The sequence below is a fragment of the Cibotium barometz genome, chromosome 39 (genome assembly GCF_041138505.1).
Source record: "Cibotium barometz isolate CiBa-2024 chromosome 39, ASM4113850v1, whole genome shotgun sequence".
Taxonomy (NCBI): domain Eukaryota; kingdom Viridiplantae; phylum Streptophyta; class Polypodiopsida; order Cyatheales; family Cibotiaceae; genus Cibotium; species Cibotium barometz.
The window spans coordinates 47,028,364-47,052,402 of NC_141084.1; the positions used below are offsets into that span (position 1 = coordinate 47,028,364).

General features: G+C 45.1%; 1 protein-coding gene across 15 annotated transcripts in view; it reads right to left on the minus strand.

The window, feature by feature from the left end:
• The window catches only part of LOC147616168 (putative ubiquitin-like-specific protease 2B), a 165,781-nt gene that overhangs the window by 80,944 nt on the left and 60,798 nt on the right, over nucleotides 1-24,039 (minus strand). The gene's annotated exons all lie outside the window — the stretch shown is intronic.

The window sequence follows — 24,039 nt, forward strand, 5'->3', positions numbered from 1 at the left end:
GTGAAAGGGGGCACAAAAAGATTTTAGCTTAAAAGGTTCAAAAACCTTTGTAATCATTTATTAAGCCCTTCATTAAAGAAAAACGTGGCCCATATTCTAATTTGGGGCCACGTGTGCTTTTTGGGGAAAAGGAGGGCTAGCAGGCAAAAGAGGCGCCTATCCCTAGATGAGGCGCATGTGCTTTTTGGGGTGGCTGCGTAGAACTGGACGGTATGCTGGCTGCGCACAGGGGATTGCTTGCAGGTCTGTACGGACAGCTGTACGGACAGGACAGAAAACAGGCGCATACAAGCTGCTGTGCGTGGGGAGTTTTCTGAAAAAGAGGCGCATACAGGCAGGGGCTGCAGAGCTGCGTTTCTTGCAGGCGGCTGCAGAACAGCAGGCGCACAGAGCTGGGCGTGCTCTCTCTCTCTTTTCCTTGCTAACAGGTGGGCTGGATTTCAGGCGCAGCATACAGGAGGCTGGACTGTTTGTTGCTTGGGCAGTTTTCAGGGCACCTTTTGATAGGAGAAAAAGCGCATGGCTGCAGGCGCTTTTCTATCTTTTTCTTGGTGCAAAAGCGGAGGACTGGACTGAACAGGGAGCTGGTTTTCCATGAACATAGACATCATGTCGATGGCGTTCAGCTGATGGAACTTTCAGCTTCTCTAAGCTTTGGTACAGGACTGTTTTGGGACAGTTTATGGGCTGTTTTTGCTTGGCTGCAGATTCAGCAATGTACTTGGGTTTTGGGCTGCAAGTACAGGTCGTTTGGTTATGTTTCTTGGCATGGGAGTGATGCAAGCTCGCATGGCTGCGTGCTCATGGAGCATATTGTTTTCTTCCTGCTAGAAAGGAACACTGGGACCTTCAGATATGGACATCTCTATGTTGCCAGATGTTTCTTGAGGGAACAGGTAACTAGATGTATGGAAACAGTTTTTTGGGTTTCTCCAGGAGATAGGTCACATGCAGGCAGAAGGTACAGGAGTGGACACCTGTTTGGTACAGCCTTGCTACTGATAGGACAGGGGACAGGGAATCCACGACAGAGATGGATAGTACCCTTGGAAGGTAGAGAGGGTTTGTACACGTGTGTCGACTGTATGGTATGCTGTGCTGTGATACGAGTTCTCTTTTGAGAGAGTTTGGGAATCTGTGTTGTGATGCAGAAGCACTCGATGTGTCAGGGTGTCATGGCCCTGTGAAAATGGAGCAGGACAAGTGTGGGCATGGTGGTTGCAGGGTCAGAATATTTTATGATTCACATGGGGGGTGCCCGGACAGTGTTTAAAGATGTGTGGACAACCCTAGGTGTGAAGGGGGAACATTAAAACATTAACTTTTAATGTTTATAAAAGTTGCCCCTAGGCCTTAGTGGCCCTAGGGAACTTTAGTGGCCCTAGGGAACTTATTAAGTTGGGGCCCTAGGGATTAACTTGGGAAGGAGGTTTTCTCTCTCTACACTCTCTCTCCTCTCTTTTTGGGGAGTCGTGTAGCAAAAGAGGAGCCTCTCTCATGCGCATGTTGTACAATCGTGGAAAAGCACAGGAAGGGGAGGCGACTGCTGAAGAGAAGTTGTGCTGCTGTTTTTCTGAGGCAAACCAGCCGTACAGCACTGTACGGCCAGGACTACGCAAGCTTTCTCTCTCTCTCTCTCATCTGCTGCTGGCAGTCGTACAGTATGGTTTGGGCTGGAAAACAGGTTGTACAGCCTGTTTGGAGCTTCTGCGCATCAAAAACAGCAACTGTCCTGTGCGCCGCCAGCAGCAGATGAGAGAGAGAGAGAGAAAGCTTGCGTAGTCCTGGCCGTACAGTGCTGTACGGCTGGTTTGCCTCAGAAAAACAGCAGCACAACTTCTCTTCAGCAGTCGCCTCCCCTTCCTGTGCTTTTCCACGATTGTACAACATGCGCATGAGAGAGGCTCCTCTTTTGCTACACGACTCCCCAAAAAGAGAGGAGAGAGAGTGTAGAGAGAGAAAACCTCCTTCCCAAGTTAATCCCTAGGGCCCCAACTTAATAAGTTCCCTAGGGCCACTAAAGTTCCCTAGGGCCACTAAGGCCTAGGGGCAACTTTTATAAACATTAAAAGTTAATGTTTTAATGTTCCCCCTTCACACCTAGGGTTGTCCACACATCTTTAAACACTGTCCGGGCACCCCCCATGTGAATCATAAAATATTCTGACCCTGCAACCACCATGCCCACACTTGTCCTGCTCCATTTTCACAGGGCCATGACATACCCCCCTCTTGAAAGATGGCAAGCGTCCTCGATTGCATTCTGGTGATGCATCAAAATATCCAAAGTGAAATATACAATATGGCAAGATCAGCGTCCCAATCTCTCTGAGCCATACACATGTATCATCATTCACTGCAAACCAATGGCATAGTAATAGTCCAAGTTGTATACCACTGTGAACCATACATATCCACAAAAATCTCCATGTGACTAGTACACATATATCATAGAAGTCCCATAAACAGATGTACTGTCAGCCTCAGTACCTTCGGATGAGATAAAATCTGCACCAAGCGACCTCTAGATGTCATCTGAGCCTGTCTGTATCAAGGGAGTGGAGGTGCTACCCCCCTCTTGAGCATCAGGTAATGCTCCAGACCCATGCTCTGCTGAACCTGAATGAGCCACAATAAGAGTCGGCTCTAACTCAAAGGCATCGAGATAAAGCTGCAAAACCTGAGGTGAATCTGTTAAGTCACCTTCCTCCATCCACTTCGCATCCATCGGTGAATAGTTCTTGAACTTCACAAGATAGCGACGGGAAACTTTACCTCGTACCTTCCTTTCTTTATGTGCCAGTATCTGCTCTGGAATCAGAACCTCATCAAGTTCCTCAATTTCCGGCTGAGCCTCATCTGATACATCCTCAGGCACATCCCCACGGAAAGGTCTAAGAAGACTCACGTGAAAAGCATTGTGAATCCTCCAGTGATCTGGTAACTTCAAACGATAGGTTACCTCACCAATCTTTTCCAAAACCTGAAAAGGCCCATAATATCGCATACTCAACTTAGGGAATAAGCGCTCTTTACCCTTCATCTTCTTGAGTCTAGCCTTTTCAAAGCGCAAAAGAACCCAATCACCCAATGCAAACTGTAAATCACGTCTGTGACGGTCTGCGGCTTTCTTTTGCTTCTGCTGAGTTTTCTGGAGGGCCAACTTAACTCTCCGATAAGCTTCATCCAAGCTCTCCACATACTGATCAGCCTCAAAAATCTTATCCTTTGTATGCAAAATGGGTGGTATCTTCTTCCCTCCTTCTACAATCTCAAAAGGCGCCTTGCCTGTCGAGCTATGTACAGTGTTGTTATATGCAAACTCCACCAAAGGAAGATACTTTTCCCATTGTTGCTTGTGCTCTGACACATAACATTTGAGAAGATCCAACACTGTCGAGTTAGCCTCTTCTGACTGACCATCTGTCTGCGGATGAAATGACGATGAAAACTTGAGAGTTGTACCCATGTTGTCGAACAACCCTCTCCAAAACAAACTCGTCATCCGTGGATCACGGTCACTAATGATAGACGTAGGCAAGCCATGATACTTGAAGATGTTCGCCATGAACAACTTCACCATATGATCCACTTTAATTGTCTTCCTCACGGGAATGAAATGAGCCTGCTTACTGAACCTGCATATGATAGTCCAGATGCCATCATTTCCCGTTTGAGTCCGTGGAAGATCAAATACAAAATCCATGGCAATGCTCTCCCAAGGTCTATCCGGAATAGGTAAAGGCTGTAATAACCCTGGTGTCTTCTGACGGTCAAACTTTACCTTCTGACATACGATGCATTGCCTCACAAAAGCATCAACATCTCTTCTCAAGGTTGGCCAATAAAAGAAAGTCTCCACTGCTTTGACCGTGGCGTCAATACCTCTATGACAGCATGGCACAAGCTGGATGCTTCAAAGTGTGATAGTTTGGAGGATTATAACAAGAAGTTTTGGGAAGCTCTACTCCCAGTGACTTCTTATCGTGCCGTGCCATTATCTGAGCAGGTAGAGAAGTATTGTTGTGGGCTGCCCAAGGAGGTACGAGATTACTGTATAAAGACAAGAGTAACGAACATGTCACAGATGATTGAAAATGCTATGACAGCCAATGCGTTACTCACAGGTGGTTCATCTGGATTTAAAGGCAGTAAAAAATTGGGCAAGAAAGCTGAAAAATTTGGGCATGCTTCTCGTGATGCTAAAGGGTCTTCAGAGACAAAGTATAAGAAGTTGCCAATGCCCAAAAGGACTTCTGAGGAAAGACAGGCTTTGAGAGATGCTCAAAAGTGTTTTTACTGTACTGAAGAGGGGCATATGTCATTCAATTGTCCCAAGAGAACGTCCAAGAAGGATCCTGACAATAAAGGAGAGCCCAAGCCAAAGAAACCAAAGCCTTCTGCAGGCTTAGTTCCTGATCTTGTGGGTGAGCAGCTAAGTGGTGAAGCTACAGAGTTGTGCAGAGCATGGGGCAAAGTGAGAGATCAGAATGCTTTGATCTTCTTTGACACAGGTGCTAGAGCCAACTTCATTTCACCAGATTTGGCTGGCCGATTGGGGATTCGCGCAGAGGAGATGGGGCCGTTACATGAGGCAAATATGGCTTGTCCAGGGTATGCAGAACCCGTTACTCCTATTATTGGGAAGCTTCGGCTTCATTTGCAGGGTTATGTGGACAGCGAAGAGTTCTTCATCATGCCTTTGGATGGCTGTGATGTTTTGTTGGGGATGCCATGGTGCCACAGGGTACATGCGGTGGTGGATACTTACAATAGGAAAATTACTCTGACTCATAGAGGGAAAGAGCATGTATTGGATGTAAAACTCAAAGGGGAATCTGTTCCTATTGTATCCGCTTCGGCGATTTCATCAGTAATGAAAAAGCATCTTTCCGCGTACTTGATTTATGTAAAGGATGCACAGGATGATGAGTCTAAGTCTAATTTGTCAATGTTAGATAAAGACAGGGCTGATTTCTTAAGTGAGTTTCAAGACTGTTTTTCCGAGTCATTGCCAGGAGAATTACCTCCTGAGAGGCCAGAAGATCATGCCATAGATCTGATTCCTGGTAGTACTCCACCGAATAGACCGCCGTATCGTGTTAGTGCAGCCCAACAGGAAGAGATTATGAGTCAGGTGCAGGAGCTATTGAATAAGGGGTTGATTCAGCCTAGCTCATCACCCTTTTGCTCACCTGTGCTCTTAGTGCAGAAGAAGGATGGTTCTTGGCGCATGTGTATTGATTACAGGGCGCTGAATAAGAATACCATCAAGAATCGATTCCCCATACCGAGGATCGATGACATCTTGGACCGCTTACAGGGCTCCACAGTTTTTAGTCGTATTGACTTGAAAAGCGGGTATCATCAGATACGCATTAGACCCGAGGATGTGCATAAGACAGCATTCCGAACCACCTTTGGGTTGTATGAGTTCTTGGTTATGCCCTTTGGTTTAACGAATGCGCCTGCCACATTTAATAGAATGATGGACAGGATCTTCAGACCTCATAGAGAGTTTGTGGGCACATTCTTTGATGATATGATTGTGCATTCACAAACTGAGGAAGAGCATAGAAGGCATTTGGCCATTGTGTTTGCAGAACTCAGAAACCATAGGTTGGTAGTTAATGGCAAGAAGAGTGAGTTTTTCTTGCAGGAGATACATTTCTTGGGGCATATTGTGTCTGGTCATGGAGTCCGTATGGATCCAGCAAAGGTGGAAGCAATACTTAACTGGCCAGCTTTGAGGACCGTGCATGATGTACGCAGCTTTCTAGGATTGTGTTCCTATTACAGGCGTTACATACGGCACTTTGCTGAAATTGCTTCACCTCTTCATGCTTTGACGAAGAAAGCAACTCCGTTTAGATGGGCTGATCGGGAAATTACAGCATTCAAAAAGCTCAAAGAAAAGCTTACTTCGGACCCAGTATTGGTGTTACCGGACCTCCGAAAGGCTTTTGTTGTCCAGTGTGATGCATGTGGAAGTAGCATTGGTGCAGTTCTCATGCAAGAGGGACATGTGATAGCCTATGAGAGTAGAGTTTTACAAGATGCCGAGAAGCATTTACAGGTGTATGAGAAAGAGATGTTGGCTGTAATTCACGCTCTTTCTACATGGAAACACTACTTGCTTGGGGCTGATTTCACTGTGCAGACAGATCATCAGACTTTGCGTTATTTCCTCACGCAGACTAAGCTTTCAGAGAAGCATATGCGTTGGGCAAACTTTTTGTCAATGTTTCACTTCCAGATTGTGCATGTGGAAGGCAAAAAGAATGTAGTGGCAGATGCTTTGTCACGCAAGCCACAGGTCTCTGCAGTTTCACTTGCTTATCATCATGAGCTTGATGAAATGAAAGAGCAGTATGCCCATGATGAGGATTTTGAAAGGTTGTATGATCAGATGTCTGAGGGTCAGCGGCATGAGCATTACACTCTCAGAGATGGATTTTTATTGATGCATGGCAGACTGTGTGTTACCAGGCCATTGCGACTCAAGGTTATGATTGAAAGTCATGCTCCACCGTATGCAGGGTGTGATGCTGTTCATAGTGTGAGAGGCTATGGATGGTTGTGGCAGCCTTGATCATGGGAGAAAGCTTCTGTATGCAGACTCATTGTGTGAGAGTCTTTCGATGTGAACAATGGCTGGACTTGTTTGGGGATGCCGTGTGGACAAGAAGCCAGATGCAGGTTCTTTGCAGGCTTCAGGAGTTCTACTGTGACGGCTGAGTTCCCAGCCTTATATTGTAATCAAAGCTCTTATAATCAATTAAAGAAATACCGTAAGGGGCGCCACTGCGATTTGGGGCCAATCGGTGTTCGTGTACTGTTTGCAGGAGCACTCTAGCTCCCCCTGTTTGTTTTCCTTTTCTAGGTCCTCAATGGTGTTGAAGTGTTTTATGTGCGAGTGTTTGTTCCACCGCCCTTTGCTCTCTGAAGGCCGGTTTACAAGGTTCCGTTTGCCGGGACACATCGTCGACTGTCTCAAGGAGGCGAGTCCGTGGTTGCTTTGGTCGGGACAATCGCCAACTTTCCTAAGGGGGCAAGCTCGTGGTTGTCTCATGAGAGTCACATCAAAAGCTTCAACATGAGGAAAGTGAAAAGGAAGTGCAGGACACAGTGCAGGATTGTGTCTTTGCCTATATGAGGTAAAGAGCAAGAGCAGAAGATGAAGTTCAGGAGAAAAGACACCAAGTACAAGAAGTAGTCGGCCAGGAACAAGAAGCAGTTGAAGTGTTATGGTGCAGGAGATGCGTTGAAGGCTATGGCTTTCGACAGTTTGTCACCAGTGGTATCTTCATAGAGGCTTCATGGGTTCAGAAGACAGTTTCCTTCTATGTTTAGCAATGGTGATCTACTATGCTTCATCGAGGACTTGTGCTTATCACTTGGTGGAGTGCAAGTGGGTTTTGGGTGCCTGAGGATGTATCAGATGAGGCTCAGATGGAAGTGGAGGAACTTGACGAGGTTCTTATTCCTGGGCATATACTGGCACATAAGGAAAGAAAGGTACAGGGTAAGGTTTCCCATCGCTATCCTGTGAAGTTCAAGAGCTGTTCACTGATGGATACGAAGTGGATGGAGGAGGTTCACTGATGGATGCGAAGTGGATGGAGGAGGGTGACTTAGCAGATTCACCTCAGGAGTTGCAGCTTTATCTTGATGCCTATGAGTTGGAGTCGACTCTTGTTACGGCTCATTCAGGTTCAGCAGAGCATGGATCTGGAGCATTGCCTGATGCTCAAGAGGGGGGTAGCACCTCCGCTCCCTTGTTGTTACAGACAGGCTCATTTGTTATCTAGGAGTCGCTTGGTGACATCTTTGTATTCACCCGAAGGTACTGAGGCTGACAGTACATCTGCTTATGGGACTTCTATGATATTGTGTTCTAGACACATGAGATGATGGTTGAGTATGGTTCACAGTCGCGCGCACCTGGAACTATAACTGCAACTATGGATAACTCTATGGAGGGCATAAGTCTTGCGAGCAGTCCTAGAGTTGGTTTGGTTCATGGAAATATGGATCGAACTCTGTTTGTGCATGTATGCATACACTTTTTGAGGTAGAGGTATTTTTGTATTCTGGTGCCATTGGATCCTGGTACCATTGAGAATACATTGGGAAATACTCTGCATTGTGTCATGTGCTGCATGTATGTTGGTATGATACATCAAGTGCTTTATTATGTTCATGGGTGTGACTCCTGCGGGATGGCCATGAGAACATATGTGGGAAAGTACTTGGTAGATGTAGTGTTTGGATGCATTGAGTGCTTGCATATGCTCATGTTTTACCTTCAGTCGTGGGTCCTGCGGGATGCCCATGGGCGTAAGGCTTGCGAGCAGCCCTTAGACTGTTACTTTGGAGTAGGTAGAGCATTTTGAGGAGCATATTGTTTGCGAATGCATGTGTGTGTTATGCATATGTGTGCCATATGTAGAATGACGCATGGTTTTGTTTTTGGCTAACACAGTTAACGTGTTTCCATTTGGTTTTAGACTTTTGCTGTAGGTTCTGAAGGAACAAGCAAGAGGACAGTGTGGCTTATTGTGCAGGATGATTGTTCTATCATCCAGATGCATTGGAAGGCCATTGTTTTTGCCATATGGGTGTCTTTGCTCATAAGATGCTTTACTGTGCCATTGAAAGCAATTGAGGACGCTTGCCATTTTTCAAGAGGGGGGTATGTCACGACCCTGTGTTTTTCTCTGGACAAGATGCAGATGTGCACGGGAACATGGTGGACAGTGTGAATGGCATCAGGTGGGAGTGAAGATGGAAGCCCATGTGTGGATAACCCCATGTGTGAAAGGGGGCACAAAAAGATTTTAGCTTAAAAGGTTCAAAAACCTTTGTAATCATTTATTAAGCCCTTCATTAAAGAAAAACGTGGCCCATATTCTAATTTGGGGCCACGTGTGCTTTTTGGCGAAAAGGAGGGCTAGCAGGTAAAAGAGGCGCCTATCCCTAGATGAGGCGCATGTGCTTTTTGGGGTGGCTGCGTAGAACTGGACGGTATGCTGGCTGCGCACAGGGGATTGCTTGCAGGTCTGTACGGGCAGCTGTACGGACAGCTGTACGGACAGGACAGAAAACAGGCGCATACAAGCTGCTGTGCGTGGGGAGTTTTCTGAAAAAGAGGCGCATACAGGCAGGGGCTGCAGGGCTGCGTTTCTTGCAGGCGGCTGCAGGACAGCATGCGCACAGAGCTGGGCGTGCTCTCTCTCTCTTTTCCTTGCTAACAGGTGGGCTGGATTTCAGGCGCAGCATACAGGAGGCTGGACTGTTTGTTGCTTGGGCAGTTTTCAAGGCACCTTTTGATAGGAGAAAAAGCGCATGGCTGCAGGCGCTTTTCTATCTGTTTCTTTTTGCAAAAGCGGAGGACGGGACTGAACAGGGAGCTGGTTTTCCATGAACATAGACATCATGTCGATGGCGTTCAACTGATGGAACTTTCAGCTTCTCTAAGCTTTGGTACAGGACTGTTTTGGGACAGTTTATGGGCTGTTTTTGCTTGGCTGCAAATTCAACAATGTACTTGGGTTTTGGGCTGCAAGTACAGGTCGTTCGGTTATGTTTCTTGGCATGGGAGTGATGCAAGCTCGCATGGCTGCGTGCTCATGGAGCATATTGTTTTCTTCCTGCTAGAAAGGAACAGTGGGACCTTCAGATATGGACATCTCTATGTTGCCAGATGTTTCTTGAGGGAACAGGTAACTAGATGTATGGAAACAGTTTTTTGGGTTTCTCCAGGAGATAGGTCACATGCAGGCAGAAGGTACAGGAGTGGACACCTGTTTGGTACAGCCTTGCTACTGATAGGACAGGGGACAGGGAATCCAGGACAGAGATGGATAGTACCCTTGGAAGGTAGAGAGGGTTTGTACACGTGTGTCGACTGTATGGTATGCTGTGCTGTGATACGAGTTCTCTTTTGAGAGAGTTTGGGAATCTGTGTTGTGATGCAGAAGCACTCGATGTGTCAGGGTGTGATGCTGTTCATAGTGTGAGAGGCTATGGATGGTTGTGGCAGCCTTGATCATGGGAGAAAGCTTCTGTATGCAGACTCATTGTGTGAGAGTCTTTCGATGTGAACAATGGCTGGACTTGTTTGGGGATGCCGTGTGGACAAGAAGCCAGATGCAGGTTCTTTGCAGGCTTCAGGAGTTCTACTGTGACGGCTGAGTTCCCAGCCTTATATTGTAATCAAAGCTCTTATAATCAATTAAAGAAATACCGTAAGGGGCGCCACTGCGATTTGGGGCCAATCGGTGTTCGTGTACTGTTTGCAGGAGCACTCTAGCTCCCCCTGTTTGTTTTCCTTTTCTAGGTCCTCAATGGTGTTGAAGTGTTTTATGTGCGAGTGTTTGTTCCACCGCCCTTTGCTCTCTGAAGGCCGGTTTACAAGGTTCCGTTTGCCGGGACACATCGTCGACTGTCTCAAGGAGGCGAGTCCGTGGTTGCTTTGGTCGGGACAATCGCCAACTTTCCTAAGGGGGCAAGCTCGTGGTTGTCTCATGAGAGTCACATCAAAAGCTTCAACATGAGGAAAGTGAAAAGGAAGTGCAGGACACAGTGCAGGATTGTGTCTTTGCCTATATGAGGTAAAGAGCAAGAGCAGAAGATGAAGTTCAGGAGAAAAGACACCAAGTACAAGAAGTAGTCGGCCAGGAACAAGAAGCAGTTGAAGTGTTATGGTGCAGGAGATGCGTTGAAGGCTATGGCTTTCGACAGTTTGTCACCAGTGGTATCTTCATAGAGGCTTCATGGGTTCAGAAGACAGTTTCCTTCTATATTTAGCAATGGTGATCTACTATGCTTCATCGAGGACTTGTGCTTATCACTTGGGTGGAGTGCAAGTGGGTTTTGGGTGCCTGAGGATGTATCAGATGAGGCTCAGATGGAAGTGGAGGAACTTGACGAGGTTCTTATTCCTGGGCATATACTGGCACATAAGGAAAGAAAGGTACAGGGTAAGGTTTCCCATCGCTATCCTGTGAAGTTCAAGAGCTGTTCACTGATGGATACGAAGTGGATGGAGGAGGTTCACTGATGGATGCGAAGTGGATGGAGGAGGGTGACTTAGCAGATTCACCTCAGGAGTTGCAGCTTTATCTTGATGCCTATGAGTTGGAGTCGACTCTTGTTACGGCTCATTCAGGTTCAGCAGAGCATGGATCTGGAGCATTGCCTGATGCTCAAGAGGGGGGTAGCACCTCCGCTCCCTTGTTGTTACAGACAGGCTCATTTGTTATCTAGGAGTCGCTTGGTGACATCTTTGTATTCACCCGAAGGTACTGAGGCTGACAGTACATCTGCTTATGGGACTTCTATGATATTGTGTTCTAGACACATGAGATGATGGTTGAGTATGGTTCACAGTCGCGCGCACCTGGAACTATAACTGCAACTATGGATAACTCTATGGAGGGCATAAGTCTTGCGAGCAGTCCTAGAGTTGGTTTGGTTCATGGAAATATGGATCGAACTCTGTTTGTGCATGTATGCATACACTTTTTGAGGTAGAGGTATTTTTGTATTCTGGTGCCATTGGATCCTGGTACCATTGAGAATACATTGGGAAATACTCTGCATTGTGTCATGTGCTGCATGTATGTTGGTATGATACATCAAGTGCTTTATTATGTTCATGGGTGTGACTCCTGCGGGATGGCCATGAGAACATATGTGGGAAAGTACTTGGTAGATGTAGTGTTTGGATGCATTGAGTGCTTGCATATGCTCATGTTTTACCTTCAGTCGTGGGTCCTGCGGGATGCCCATGGGCGTAAGGCTTGCGAGCAGCCCTTAGACTGTTACTTTGGAGTAGGTAGAGCATTTTGAGGAGCATATTGTTTGCGAATGCATGTGTGTGTCATGCATATGTGTGCCATATGTAGAATGACGCATGGTTTTGTTTTTGGCTAACACAGTTAACTTGTTTCCATTTGGTTTTAGACTTTTGCTGTAGGTTCTGAAGGAACAAGCAAGAGGACAGTGTGGCTTATTGTGCAGGATGATTGTTCTATCATCCAGATGCATTGGAAGGCCATTGTTTTTGCCATATGGGTGTCTTTGCTCATAAGATGCTTTACTGTGCCATTGAAAGCAATTGAGGACGCTTGCCATTTTTCAAGAGGGGGGTATGTCACGACCCTGTGTTTTTCTCTGGACAAGATGCAGATGTGCACAGTGTGAATGGCATCAGGTGGGAGTGAAGATGGAAGCCCATGTGTGGATAACCCCATGTGTGAAAGGGGGCACAAAAAGATTTTAGCTTAAAAGGTTCAAAAACCTTTGTAATCATTTATTAAGCCCTTCATTAAAGAAAAACGTGGCCCATATTCTAATTTGGGGCCACGTGTGCTTTTTGGGGAAAAGGAGGGCTAGCAGGCAAAAGAGGCGCCTATCCCTAGATGAGGCGCATGTGCTTTTTGGGGTGGCTGCGTAGAACTGGACGGTATGCTGGCTGCGCACAGGGGATTGCTTGCAGGTCTGTACGGGCAGCTGTACGGACAGGACAGAAAACAGGCGCATACAAGCTGCTGTGCGTGGGGAGTTTTCTGAAAAAGAGGCGCATACAGGCAGGGGCTGCAGGGCTGCGTTTCTTGCAGGCGGCTGCAGGACAGCATGCGCACAGAGCTGGGCGTGCTCTCTCTCTCTTTTCCTTGCTAACAGGTGGGCTGGATTTCAGGCGCAGCATACAGGAGGCTGGACTGTTTGTTGCTTGGGCAGTTTTCAAGGCACCTTTTGATAGGAGAAAAAGCGCATGGCTGCAGGCGCTTTTCTATCTTTTTCTTGGTGCAAAAGCGGAGGACTGGACTGAACAGGGAGCTGGTTTTCCATGAACATAGACATCATGTCGATGGCGTTCAGCTGATGGAACTTTCAGCTTCTCTAAGCTTTGGTACAGGACTGTTTTGGGACAGTTTATGGGCTGTTTTTGCTTGGCTGCAGATTCAGCAATGTACTTGGGTTTTGGGCTGCAAGTACAGGTCGTTTGGTTATGTTTCTTGGCATGGGAGTGATGCAAGCTCGCATGGCTGCGTGCTCATGGAGCATATTGTTTTCTTCCTGCTAGAAAGGAACACTGGGACCTTCAGATATGGACATCTCTATGTTGCCAGATGTTTCTTGAGGGAACAGGTAACTAGATGTATGGAAACAGGACAGAAGTTTCAAAGGGAAACAGGCCTAAGGGTTTCATGTGGAAACAAGTCGTAGGTTTTCTCGAAGAGACATGTTTTTGGGTTTCTCCAGGAGATAGGTCACATGCAGGCAGAAGGTACAGGAGTGGACACCTGTTTGGTACAGCCTTGCTACTGATAGGACAGGGGACAGGGAATCCATGACAGAGATGGATAGTACCCTTGGATGGTAGAGAGGGTTTGTACACGTGTGTCGACTGTATGGTATGCTGTGCTGTGATACGAGTTCTCTTTTGAGAGAGAGTTTGGGAATCTGTGTTGTGATGCAGAAGCGCTCGATGTGTCAGGGTGTGATGCTGTTCATAGTGTGAGAGGCTATGGATGGTTGTGGCAGCCTTGATCATGGGAGAAAGCTTCTGTATGCAGACTCATTGTGTGAGAGTCTTTCGATGTGAACAATGGCTGGACTTGTCTTGGATGTAGCCTTTGCTCAGGTGTGGACAACCATTGCAAGGTGACAAGATAAGCATAAAAGGGCTGCTGACAAGCATAGGAGAGACATGCAAGTCAAGGAAGGTGATTGGGTATTGCTGAAATTTGAGATAGCTAGGCTTTGAAAGTGGCAAGGACGAGAGGGATCATATCCAAAGCTTTCTACTCAATATTATGGACCCTTCCAAGTGATTGACAAGATCAATGAAGTGTCCTTCAGGCTTGCTTTACCCAGCTATTGGAAGATTCACAATGCTTTTCATGTGAGTCTTTTGCGGAAGTATGTGGGGCCAGATCCACAGGAGCTTGTCACAGAAGATCCACCAGAAGTTGATGAGTTTGAGGAGATCCTTCAGCTAGAGCAGATTGTATTTCACAAGGAGAGAAAGTCACAACATGGGAAGCTTTCCAGGAGATACCTTGTGAAATTTAAAAATTATTTACCAAAGTGGGTAGATGAGGATTATTTTGCTGACTACCCTCAGCTTCTACAGGCATATCTTGAGGCTTTTCAGTTGAGGTCAACTGTTTAGAAGCCCGGGGGGATGTCACCATTTGGTCCATCTCTATTTCTGGAGCCACTTCTGTGGGATTTCACTCCATAGAGCGGCCAGTTTTATGCCATGTTCACATGGGGCCAGGCCAGTGTCCCATGTAAAAGGGCCAGTTTTGTGGTGTCACTTGGATGGGGGCTAGATCAGTGCCACCCGTGTGCGACTAGTGGTGCGTCACATGGATGGGAACCAGTTTCGTGTCACATGTGTGTGATTTGCTTTGTGCTGAATGGACGGGAGTGTGTTGGTGCCACCCGTGTATGGCCAGGATGGTGTCCTACCTATGGGATTGTCACTCCATAGGAAGACCAGGACATATTTATTTATATTTGTCGCGCCAGTTTTGTGCCCGACAAGAACCTCTTGTACAAGTTTCATGAAAGGGAGATTTCGTCCACTATTTGTGCACATGCATTTATGCCTGCATGCACAAATTTGTTTTTGCATGACTTGTTTGCGTGTGTCTGCCTGTTATGCCGTGCCAGTACACTGGACGGGGACGCCCCCAGTGTACCTTGGAATGCTGTTTGTTGCTGACCTGGTGGTGTGGCGTGTGAACAGGTGGTAAGTATATTCATTTTCCCCCTTTTTAAAAGGTGAAATCCATAAACTAGAGTAAACCTTAATGTTTATAAGCTAATGTGTTCACACACATTTAAAAGAAGAGCTGGACATTTCCTTTTGATGGTGCCCATAGTATTAAATTAAATCTAAGGTTTTATAACCTTTGATAAGGCTTTTGCATGGAACATTTATAGAAAATTCTCCACGTGGTGGGTTGATGGTTTATTTTCTCTCCATCGCCTGCAGCCTACTCCCCATTGGCTGTATATGCTTGTACCTGCTGTCCACGCCTGTACCTGCTGTGGTATACCTGCTGTCCATGCCTGTACTTGCTGTCCACGCCTGTACCTGCTTTGGTATACCTGCTGTCCAGGGCTGTATGAGCCCTTGTGTACTTGCTGTCCATGCCTGTTGGCTGCTGAATCTGCAGTTGTAAACCGGCCTTCAGAGAGCAAAGGGCGGTGGAACAAACACTCGCACATAAAACACTTCAACACCATTGAGGACCTAGAAAAGAAAACAAACAGGGGGAGCTAGAGTGCTCCTGCAAACAGTACACGGACACCGATTGGCCCCAAATCGCAGTGGCGCCCCTTACGGTATTTCTTTAATTGATTATAAGAGCTTTGATTACAATATAAGGCTGGGAACTTAGCCGTCACAGTAGAACTCCTGAAGCCTGCAAAGAACCTGCATCTGGCTTCTTGTCCACACGGCATCCCCCACACACATATTCATCAACTGCAAAAATCTCATCCTTTGTACGAAGGATGGGTGGAAGGACCACTCTGCCATAAATAATCTCAAACGGAGCCTTTCCATGGAGGCATGAACTTTGTTGTTGTAGGCAAACTCTACAAGTGGAAGATACTTCTCCCATGCAGTCTTTTGATCTGCCACATAACACTTCAACAAATCCAACACAGCTGAATTTGCAGCTTCACTTTGGCCATCCGTTTGGGGATGATAAGCTGATAAAAACTCAAGTTTAGTGCCCATATTATCAAATAAAGCCCTCCAGAAGAGGCTCGTAGTCTTGGGATCTCTATCCCCAACAATGGACTTAGGCATACCATGATGCTTGAAGATGTTAGCAAGAAAAAGCTTCACCATATGATCAACTTTAATGGTTTTCTTGACGGGCAAGAAATGCACTAGCTTGCTAAACATGTCCACAATGGTCCAAATAGCATCATTCCCATGCTGGGATCTAGGCAAGTCCATAATAAAGTCCATAGTAATACTTTCCCATGGCTACGAGGGAATAGGCAATGGCTGAAGCAAACCTGGAGACTTTTGCCTCTCAAATTTCACCTTTTAGCAAGTAAGACATGCACGCCTCTATGACCAGTATAAGCGAGTGACCAGCCATCAAATCAGTCCATATATGGCAAAAATCAGCATCCAAATGATACAAATCTCGCATGGCAGATAAGTCCCCATGAGAGGCCACTGAAACTGCAACCACATAAGGCCTCCTGGATAATGCATTTGCCACCACATTTTTCTTTCCCGGAGTATGTAGAATCTGAAAATAAAACATGGAAAGAAAGTTTGCCATTCTCATCTGCTTCTCCGAAAGCTTTGTTTGAGATAGAAAGTATCTCAAGCTTTGATGATCTGTCTTGACTACAAATTCAGCTCCAAGAAGATAATGTTTCCATAAGGCATGAATTACAGCCAAGAGCTCTTTCTCATAGATATCCATATGAAGCTCGGCATCATGCAATCGACGGCTCTCATATGTAACTGCATCACCTTCTTGATTTAGGACAGCCCCTATACAATCGCCACAAGCATCACATTCCACTATGAATGACCTTTGCAAGTCAGGAACAATCAATACAGGTCCACATATGATAGCATTCTTGAGTTACAAGAAGGCATCCTGCTCCTTTGGAGTCCATTTAAAAGTGGCTTTCTTCTTCGTGAGATCATGTAGAGGGGTGGCTATCATAGCAAAATGCCTTATGAAACGTCTATAATATGAACATAATCCCAAAAAAATACGTACTTGATGTACATTTTGCAACTCTGGCCAATTCCGAATGGTTTCTATCTTGGCAGGATCCATTCTTACACCATCCTTGGATACAATGTGACCCAAATAGTGTATCTCTGAAAGAAAGAGAACTCACTTTTCTTGGCATTAATGAAGAGTTTATGCTTCCGCAACTCTTCAAACACTGTGGCCAAATGAGTTCTATGCTCCTGCTCATTCTTGGAGAAAACAAAGATGTCATCAAAGAATACACTTGTGAATTTTTTATAAGGTCAGAATATCATATCCATCATGCGATTGAATGTGGCTGGGACATTGGTGAGACCAAAAGGCATCACCAAAAATTCATTCAATCCAAAAGCTATCCTGAATGCAGTTTTGTGGATATCCTGTGGCACCACTCGTATCTGGTGATAACCACTCTTCAAACAAGCCGAGCCATCAAGCTTATCCAAAATGTCATCAGTACGCGGGACTGGAAATGTATTCTTGATGGTGAGCTTATTTAGAGCTCTATAATCCATACATGCGGAATGATCCATCTTTCTTTTGAACAAGAAGCACGGGAGAGCAATAAGGTGAGGAACTTGGCTGAAACAAACCTTTCTCTAAAAGCTCATTAACCTGCTTCATGATCTCTTCTTGTTGTGCGGCACTCACACGGTATGCGGATTTGTTAGGTGGAGAACTGCCTGGCACAAGATCTATGCGATGATCCTCGGGCCCTTGAGGAGATAGTTCATCTGGCAATGCATCAGCAAAACAATCTTTATATGCATGAAGAAAATTCAACCTATCGTAAGTCAAAACATCCACATTTTGATGACTTGGTTCAATGCTATCACGAACAAAAACCAAGTACGCAGAAAGACTCTTTTTCATTGCTTTATTAATCTGGATGTGAGATACAAGTGGGATAGAATCCCCTTCCTTTCCAGCATCAATAACATGCATGCGGCCTCTATGCATAAAGAAAATCTTGTTTGTCTTGTATTCTTTGCAAGACTCAAGCCTGTGATGCCATGGCTTGCCAAGCAATACATCAAATCCATTAAGTGGTGCAACCAAGAAATGCTTATGATCAAGGTAACCCTGGATATGTATGCGCAACTTCCCTATAAGTGGGGTAACCTGTACCTCTTTACCAACAAAGACAGCTTCTGCTTCAATTTGAGACCCCATGTCCTCAACCTCAATACCCAAGGTGGCTACCATCTGAATAGAGATGAAGTTATCTGTTGCACAATCATCAAACATAAATAGAGCTGGCTGATCCTTGATTTGACCCCATGCTTTGCATACCATCCTCTCTTTTCCGTCATGCTTTGTGTTTCCCTGCACATCGGGAACTGCATGCACATTTGCCTTGGTTTGCTTGTCCTCATGCTTTGATTTGCAGTTAGGGCATTGTCTAAACATATGCTCTTTGCTGCCACAAGAAAAGCATTTCCCCTCCTTGGCATATTGCTCCCTTTGCTCGGGGGTCAAGCCAAATTTGTTCTTCTTTGGCCCATGTTCCTTAGATGGTATTTTCAGCTTTACCTCCCTTCTGGACCTCTTGGAAGATCTTTTTAGGTGGCTGTCCACCTTTTTGCAGGTTTGGGATAGCCTTATCTTTGCCCTTAGAACCCCCTTGATCTTGCTTAATTTTGAGCACCAATTGCTCCGTAGCAAGAGCAGAGGCTATAAGCTGTTGCAAAGTGTGTTTCGGGTGCAATTCAATGCCCGAATGATAAGCTGGTTGCAATCCGAAGCGAAACTTCCTCTTTCTTTCATCCTTGGAGATTTGCATAGTTACCTCAAGCAACACTTTCCAAAACTTATTGACATACTGCTACACACTTTCATTATCTTCTTGCTTAAGTCTATCCCACTTTTGGGTGAGAGTTTGCTCCACATTAGGAGGCAAGAATTGGGCATAAAATCTGTCCTTAAACTCTTTCCAAGTGCAAATGGGATCTTTGGTGGTCTTTTCAGTGATCCACCAATGGGCAGCTATCCCCTTCAAGAACATGCTTGCATGACGAATTTTGGACTTCTCAGCGAAGTCGTCATCACTAAAAGCAATATCAAACTGTGCCACAAATGCTAGCACTTTAGAGGCATCATACTCTCCATGAAAGGCATCAAATTTCACAGACTTGTCCCGTGCATTGAACTCCTTGAGCTTCTTGGGATGTGGTACAAGTTCTTCTCTTTTTCTCTTCCCCTTATCCAACGGGCCAGCTCTCTCTGCATGAGCTTCATGAGCAATGATAGGTGTTCCACTAGCCAAAGTGACATGGGTCTTTGATTCTAGTGGCCCCACTGTATGTGACCTCGCGCTCCCAAATTCCCTGGTGAGTCTAACCTTCACTGGCTCTAAGAAGCTCTGAGAGTGCGGTTAACAACACCACACAAGGGAATATACTAACCACACCAGGAAGAATTTCCTGAACATGGTCAACATATACATGCCATGCTCCTGCACTACACAACTTAAAGCGCATTTTCTGAATTTAAATTAGCAAATTTCAGATTTATTCAAATGAGAAAGAATATGAGAGCGCCTGATACGGAGAGTACAATCCAGATACAACCGGTACTATTTGTAGCAGGTACAATCAAGCACTTTAGGTACTTCACAAGTGTGCAAGTACAACCAGCCAGGTACTATGCAAGTACCTGTACTTGCAGCAGGTACAGCAGGTCCAGGGACAGCCAGCAGGTACAGTAGGTACACCAGGGATTGGTACAGGCGAGTACAACAGGTACTGCAGGTTCAGCAGCCAACAGGCATGGACAGCAAGTACACAAGGGCTGGTGCAACCGTGGACAGCAGGTATACCAAAGCTGGTACAGGCGTGGACAGCAGGTACAGGCGTGGACAGCAAGTACAGGTGTGGACAACAGGTACACCACAGCAGGCACAGGCGTATACAGCCAATGGGGAGTAGGCCGCACGCGATGGAGAGAAAAGAAACCACCAATCCACCACGTGGGGACTTTTCAATAAATGTTCCATGCAAAAACCTTATCAAAGGTTATAAAACCTTAGATTTAATTTAATACTATGGGTTCCATCAAAAGGAAATGTCCAACCCTTCTTTTAAATGTGTGTGAACACATTAGCTTATAAACATTAAGGTTTACTCTAGTTTATGGATTTCACCTTTTAAAAAGGGAAAAATGAATATACTTACCACCTGTTCACACGCCAGGTGTGCATACCTAAGAGTGGCTGCAAAATCTTGGCGGGGAAAGGGCACCCAAAAGCTTTTCTCCTCTTGGCAAAAATAGGGTAGGGTAAACAAGAAGGCAACATAGGTGTATGATTACATACTACATCAGATCTTCACCACCCATAATAAGCCATTACCAAGCAATCTCCATGACCATTACCAGGCAATCTTGACCGTAGGAACCCCGTAGGAACTTTCTTATTGTGTAGAAGATTTTACAAAGAATCCAAGGTGAGGGTCAGACAGTACCAGATTTTCCACAGTATACCGGTCAGCTTTTCACATAGCATGCAAGAGACTCTATCAAAGTCCTCTTCACAAAAACCAGGCCAAGGCAGTGCCACAAAACGATCTCAAACAAGCTCCAACTCTGTCCCAAAACAGCCCTCTATTCACAGCCTGTTCCACGCGAGGGAACTCAGTGGACAACTGTCTATGGCCTGTTCACAGGCGGCCAGAAGATAAAGAAACTTGCATTGTTGGTATAAGTGTAAAGATAGCTAATATCAATTAAGCTTTCTTCGTAAAGAGCCTGGAATAAAGACAATTGAGATAAGAGATTGGGCCATCTCTCTGTACGCCGCAAGAGACTTCCTATGGATAAGCTACATGTGTAAGTCCCCTCAGTTGCAGCTACCTCCCGTTTGACATAAAACCAATTATCTAACAGCTAATGTTTGTACAGCCCAAGTAATGAAGTTAGAGGAGTGGTATGCCTAGAACCCTGGTTTCACACCGGATGGAGGTTAGATGGCAAGACAACATGAACCCACTATTAAGAGACTAAGGTTATGTAAAAGGGGAAGAGAAGGGTGTGTGTGTGTGAATGGACTTATGGTCCACTAGCTCACCTATTGAAAGGTGGAGCTAGAAGGCATTTTGTATGGAGCAAGAAGCCTAGTTGTATTTGAGCAACTTAATAAGCAAGATATTTTCTTGTATTTTGTGAGTCTCTCTCCTCCACATAGTTGATCAAGCATGAGCACCACGAAATTCTAACATGGTATCTAGAGCTTGGCAAGAGTAGGTCACTTTTGTGGTGTAGAATAGGTCAATTTTCTTATCTTTTCCTTTGTGGAGCTGAACCTCCTGCCAATGGAGGCCTTCCAGCATCTCGTGGAGGCAAAATCTCAACGTGTTCTTATCAGGGAAAATGTAGAAGAGGCCCGGGCGCTCAGGGTCGTACAGTCAATCATCTGATTTTCTTCACTCGCTGCCGCCGCATTTCGACTGGTTCAACACGGTGCCGTTTTCTGCTCTGCCCACTGCCGTACAGCGATTCGCCGTATGCAGGCGATTATAAGCTATGAGAGTTGAGGGCTTTTGAAGCCCATAGCCTCAAGCATCTATAGCTCTAATCTCAGCCCCAATGGCTGCTCCATGCGTGCGCTACAGTCAAAAGACCAGGCTGCTCTTTTGGTAGCCATTGAAGCTCACCATTAAAGCTTCAAAATCAAGTTTTTTCTTGCTCTAATCCTCTCCTCTTTGCTCTAATCACCTAAAGGCTCTTGTGAGGGCTTGTTGCTGATCCTTTTTTTTTAGTTTGAAGCGGTGGCCATACACCATGAGGTTCTCATCAAGCTCAATCATCAACATCATCTTCAAGTGCACAAAGCTTTTCAAAGTGTGCTTATAAACACTAATAGTGTTGATTAACACTAATGAGGCTTCTAATCCAGCAAAGGGGAGTCATTCCAAAGTGTTTTTAAACACTAAGAGTGTTCTTAAACACTAATGGTGAATCTAATCACCAATGCAAGTGTCATTAGACAATAGAAATGTGCTCATAAGCACTAATCGTGTTTTTAAACACTAATGCTGATCTTAATCACCAAACAAAGTGTTTATTGACACTAATGAAGCTCTCCTCATCAGAATTAGTGGTTGGGCACAAACCCTAAGTGCTAAACCATAAGCTTAACCATCTTAATCTCCTTTTTATACAACATCCTTGGCTTGATTAAGGGTTGTTGCACTCTCACAAGCCTTTCTCTTTCTACTTAAGCTAAAATATCAAAAATTTCTGTTTTTTTCCTCTTCATAAATCAGTCCATTACTCTCTAGTAATCTCCTTCAATACCCAACGTCAAAGGACAACATCCAAATTAAGAAGTTCTCAGGAGAGGACTCCCACACTTGGCAAATCCTTGTCAAGTACAAGATGATGTCCAAAGGTTTTTGGCCATTCATCTCAGGCACTAAGGCTATTGATCGAACTAAGGCTGAAGATATTGAAGATGATGAGAGGGCACAAGCCATCATCATGTTTCATCTTGATGAGGCTCTCATCCACCATGTGGACCAGCTTCCGACCGCAAAGAAGAAATGGGATGAGCTTAATAAGCTCTATGGAGCTCGTGGTAAGAATTCCAAGATCTCACTTAAAATTGAATTTTTCAGCTTGGAACTCAAAGAGGGAGACGGCATTGGAGCCTTCATCTCTCACTTAAAGGGCCTTATGACTCAACTTGCATCAGTGAATGCGAGAATGGATGAAGATGATGCAGTGGCTGTTTTGCTAGCTGTTTTGCTAAAAGCAGTCAAGAAGGTGTACCCCACCTTAGTCACCACCCTAAAGAACATACCTAATCCCACCCTTGAAGGAGTCATTCAATCTTGTCTTGATGAAGAAAAGAGGCCAAGGGAGGAGCTGAATCTTCAAATGCAACAACTTCATCGAATATCGAACAAGCTTTGTCACATCAAGTGATCAAAGTAAGATGTGTCCATTGCAAAAAGGTGGGTCATTTGGCAAATAATTGTTGGATCAAATATCCCAACAAAATGAAATGTAACAAGTGTAAACAAACAGGACATATCACTTCTAAATGTCCTAACAAAGAGTCAGAAGCTAACTTTGTATCAGCCTCTAACTCCACTGAGAAATTGTTTTAAATCTCAATGTAACCACACCTATATTCCTAACCTTGTACGCCTAATGTTATAAAGGCAACCTATGTTCAATACCACCTATTCCAATTTTCTTTTATAGTTGGTATTGAGGGGGGGTATTAAGAGACTAAGGTTATGTAAAAGAGGAAGAGAAGGGTGTGTGTGTGAATGGACTTATGGTCCACTAGCTCACCTATTTAAAGGTAGAGCTAGAAGGCATTTTGTATGGAGCAAGAAGCCTAGTTGTATTTAAGCAACTTAATAAGCAAGATATTTTCTTGTATTTTGTGAGTCTCTCTCCTCCACATAGTTGATCTAGCATGAGCACCAAGAAATTCTAACACCCACCATGGGTGACAGAGCAGCAAGATCTAGCAAAATCTACAGACATTATCTAATAGCTAATATTTGTAAGGCCCAAGTAACGAAGAGAAGGCAGTTTGTGAAGTGGTATGCCTAGAACCCTGGTTTCACACCGGATGGAGGTTAGATGGCACGACAACATGAACACAACATGAGTGACAGAGCAACAAGATCTAGCAACAAAAAGGGGAGGAGAAATCTCTTTTGTCTGAAAGTACCAACAGATGGCTAGTGAAGTAAAGAGTTAAGTGAGCAAAGATTCTCGTCAAAGCCCAAGAATAAACTTTGTTTAACGTCCAAAGAGACCAAAGTAAACCCACTGCTCTCAGGATTATAGATAAGTACATATGTTGTACGTATGTACTTATCTATAAGTACATACACCATACGTATGCGTGAATGAGAGAAAAAAAAGGGACTTGAAAGAACATTGAGTTACCCAAAAAACAGGAACTCTTGTATTCATGCAATTATGCATGTTTGTAACAAATGTGCCTGCATTTAAAGGAAAACTGTAATAGCATGATTATAAGCAGAAGTATGCGTGATTGTACATGTGCATGTATAACAATGCATTGAGAGAAACAAAAGTACCATTTGCTCGTCGCCATTGAGACCGCGGGGGGGAGGGGGGGGGGGGGGGGGGGTTGTTTGCGGGGGGGAGACTACCATTTGCTCTCAAAGCTAAGCTTCCCAATTTGTTTGTGATTCTCTTCTACTTTGCAAGAGCTGAAATATCTTATTCAAATTTTGGCCCGATTTTCTTCATGACTCTAGCCCTTACATACAAG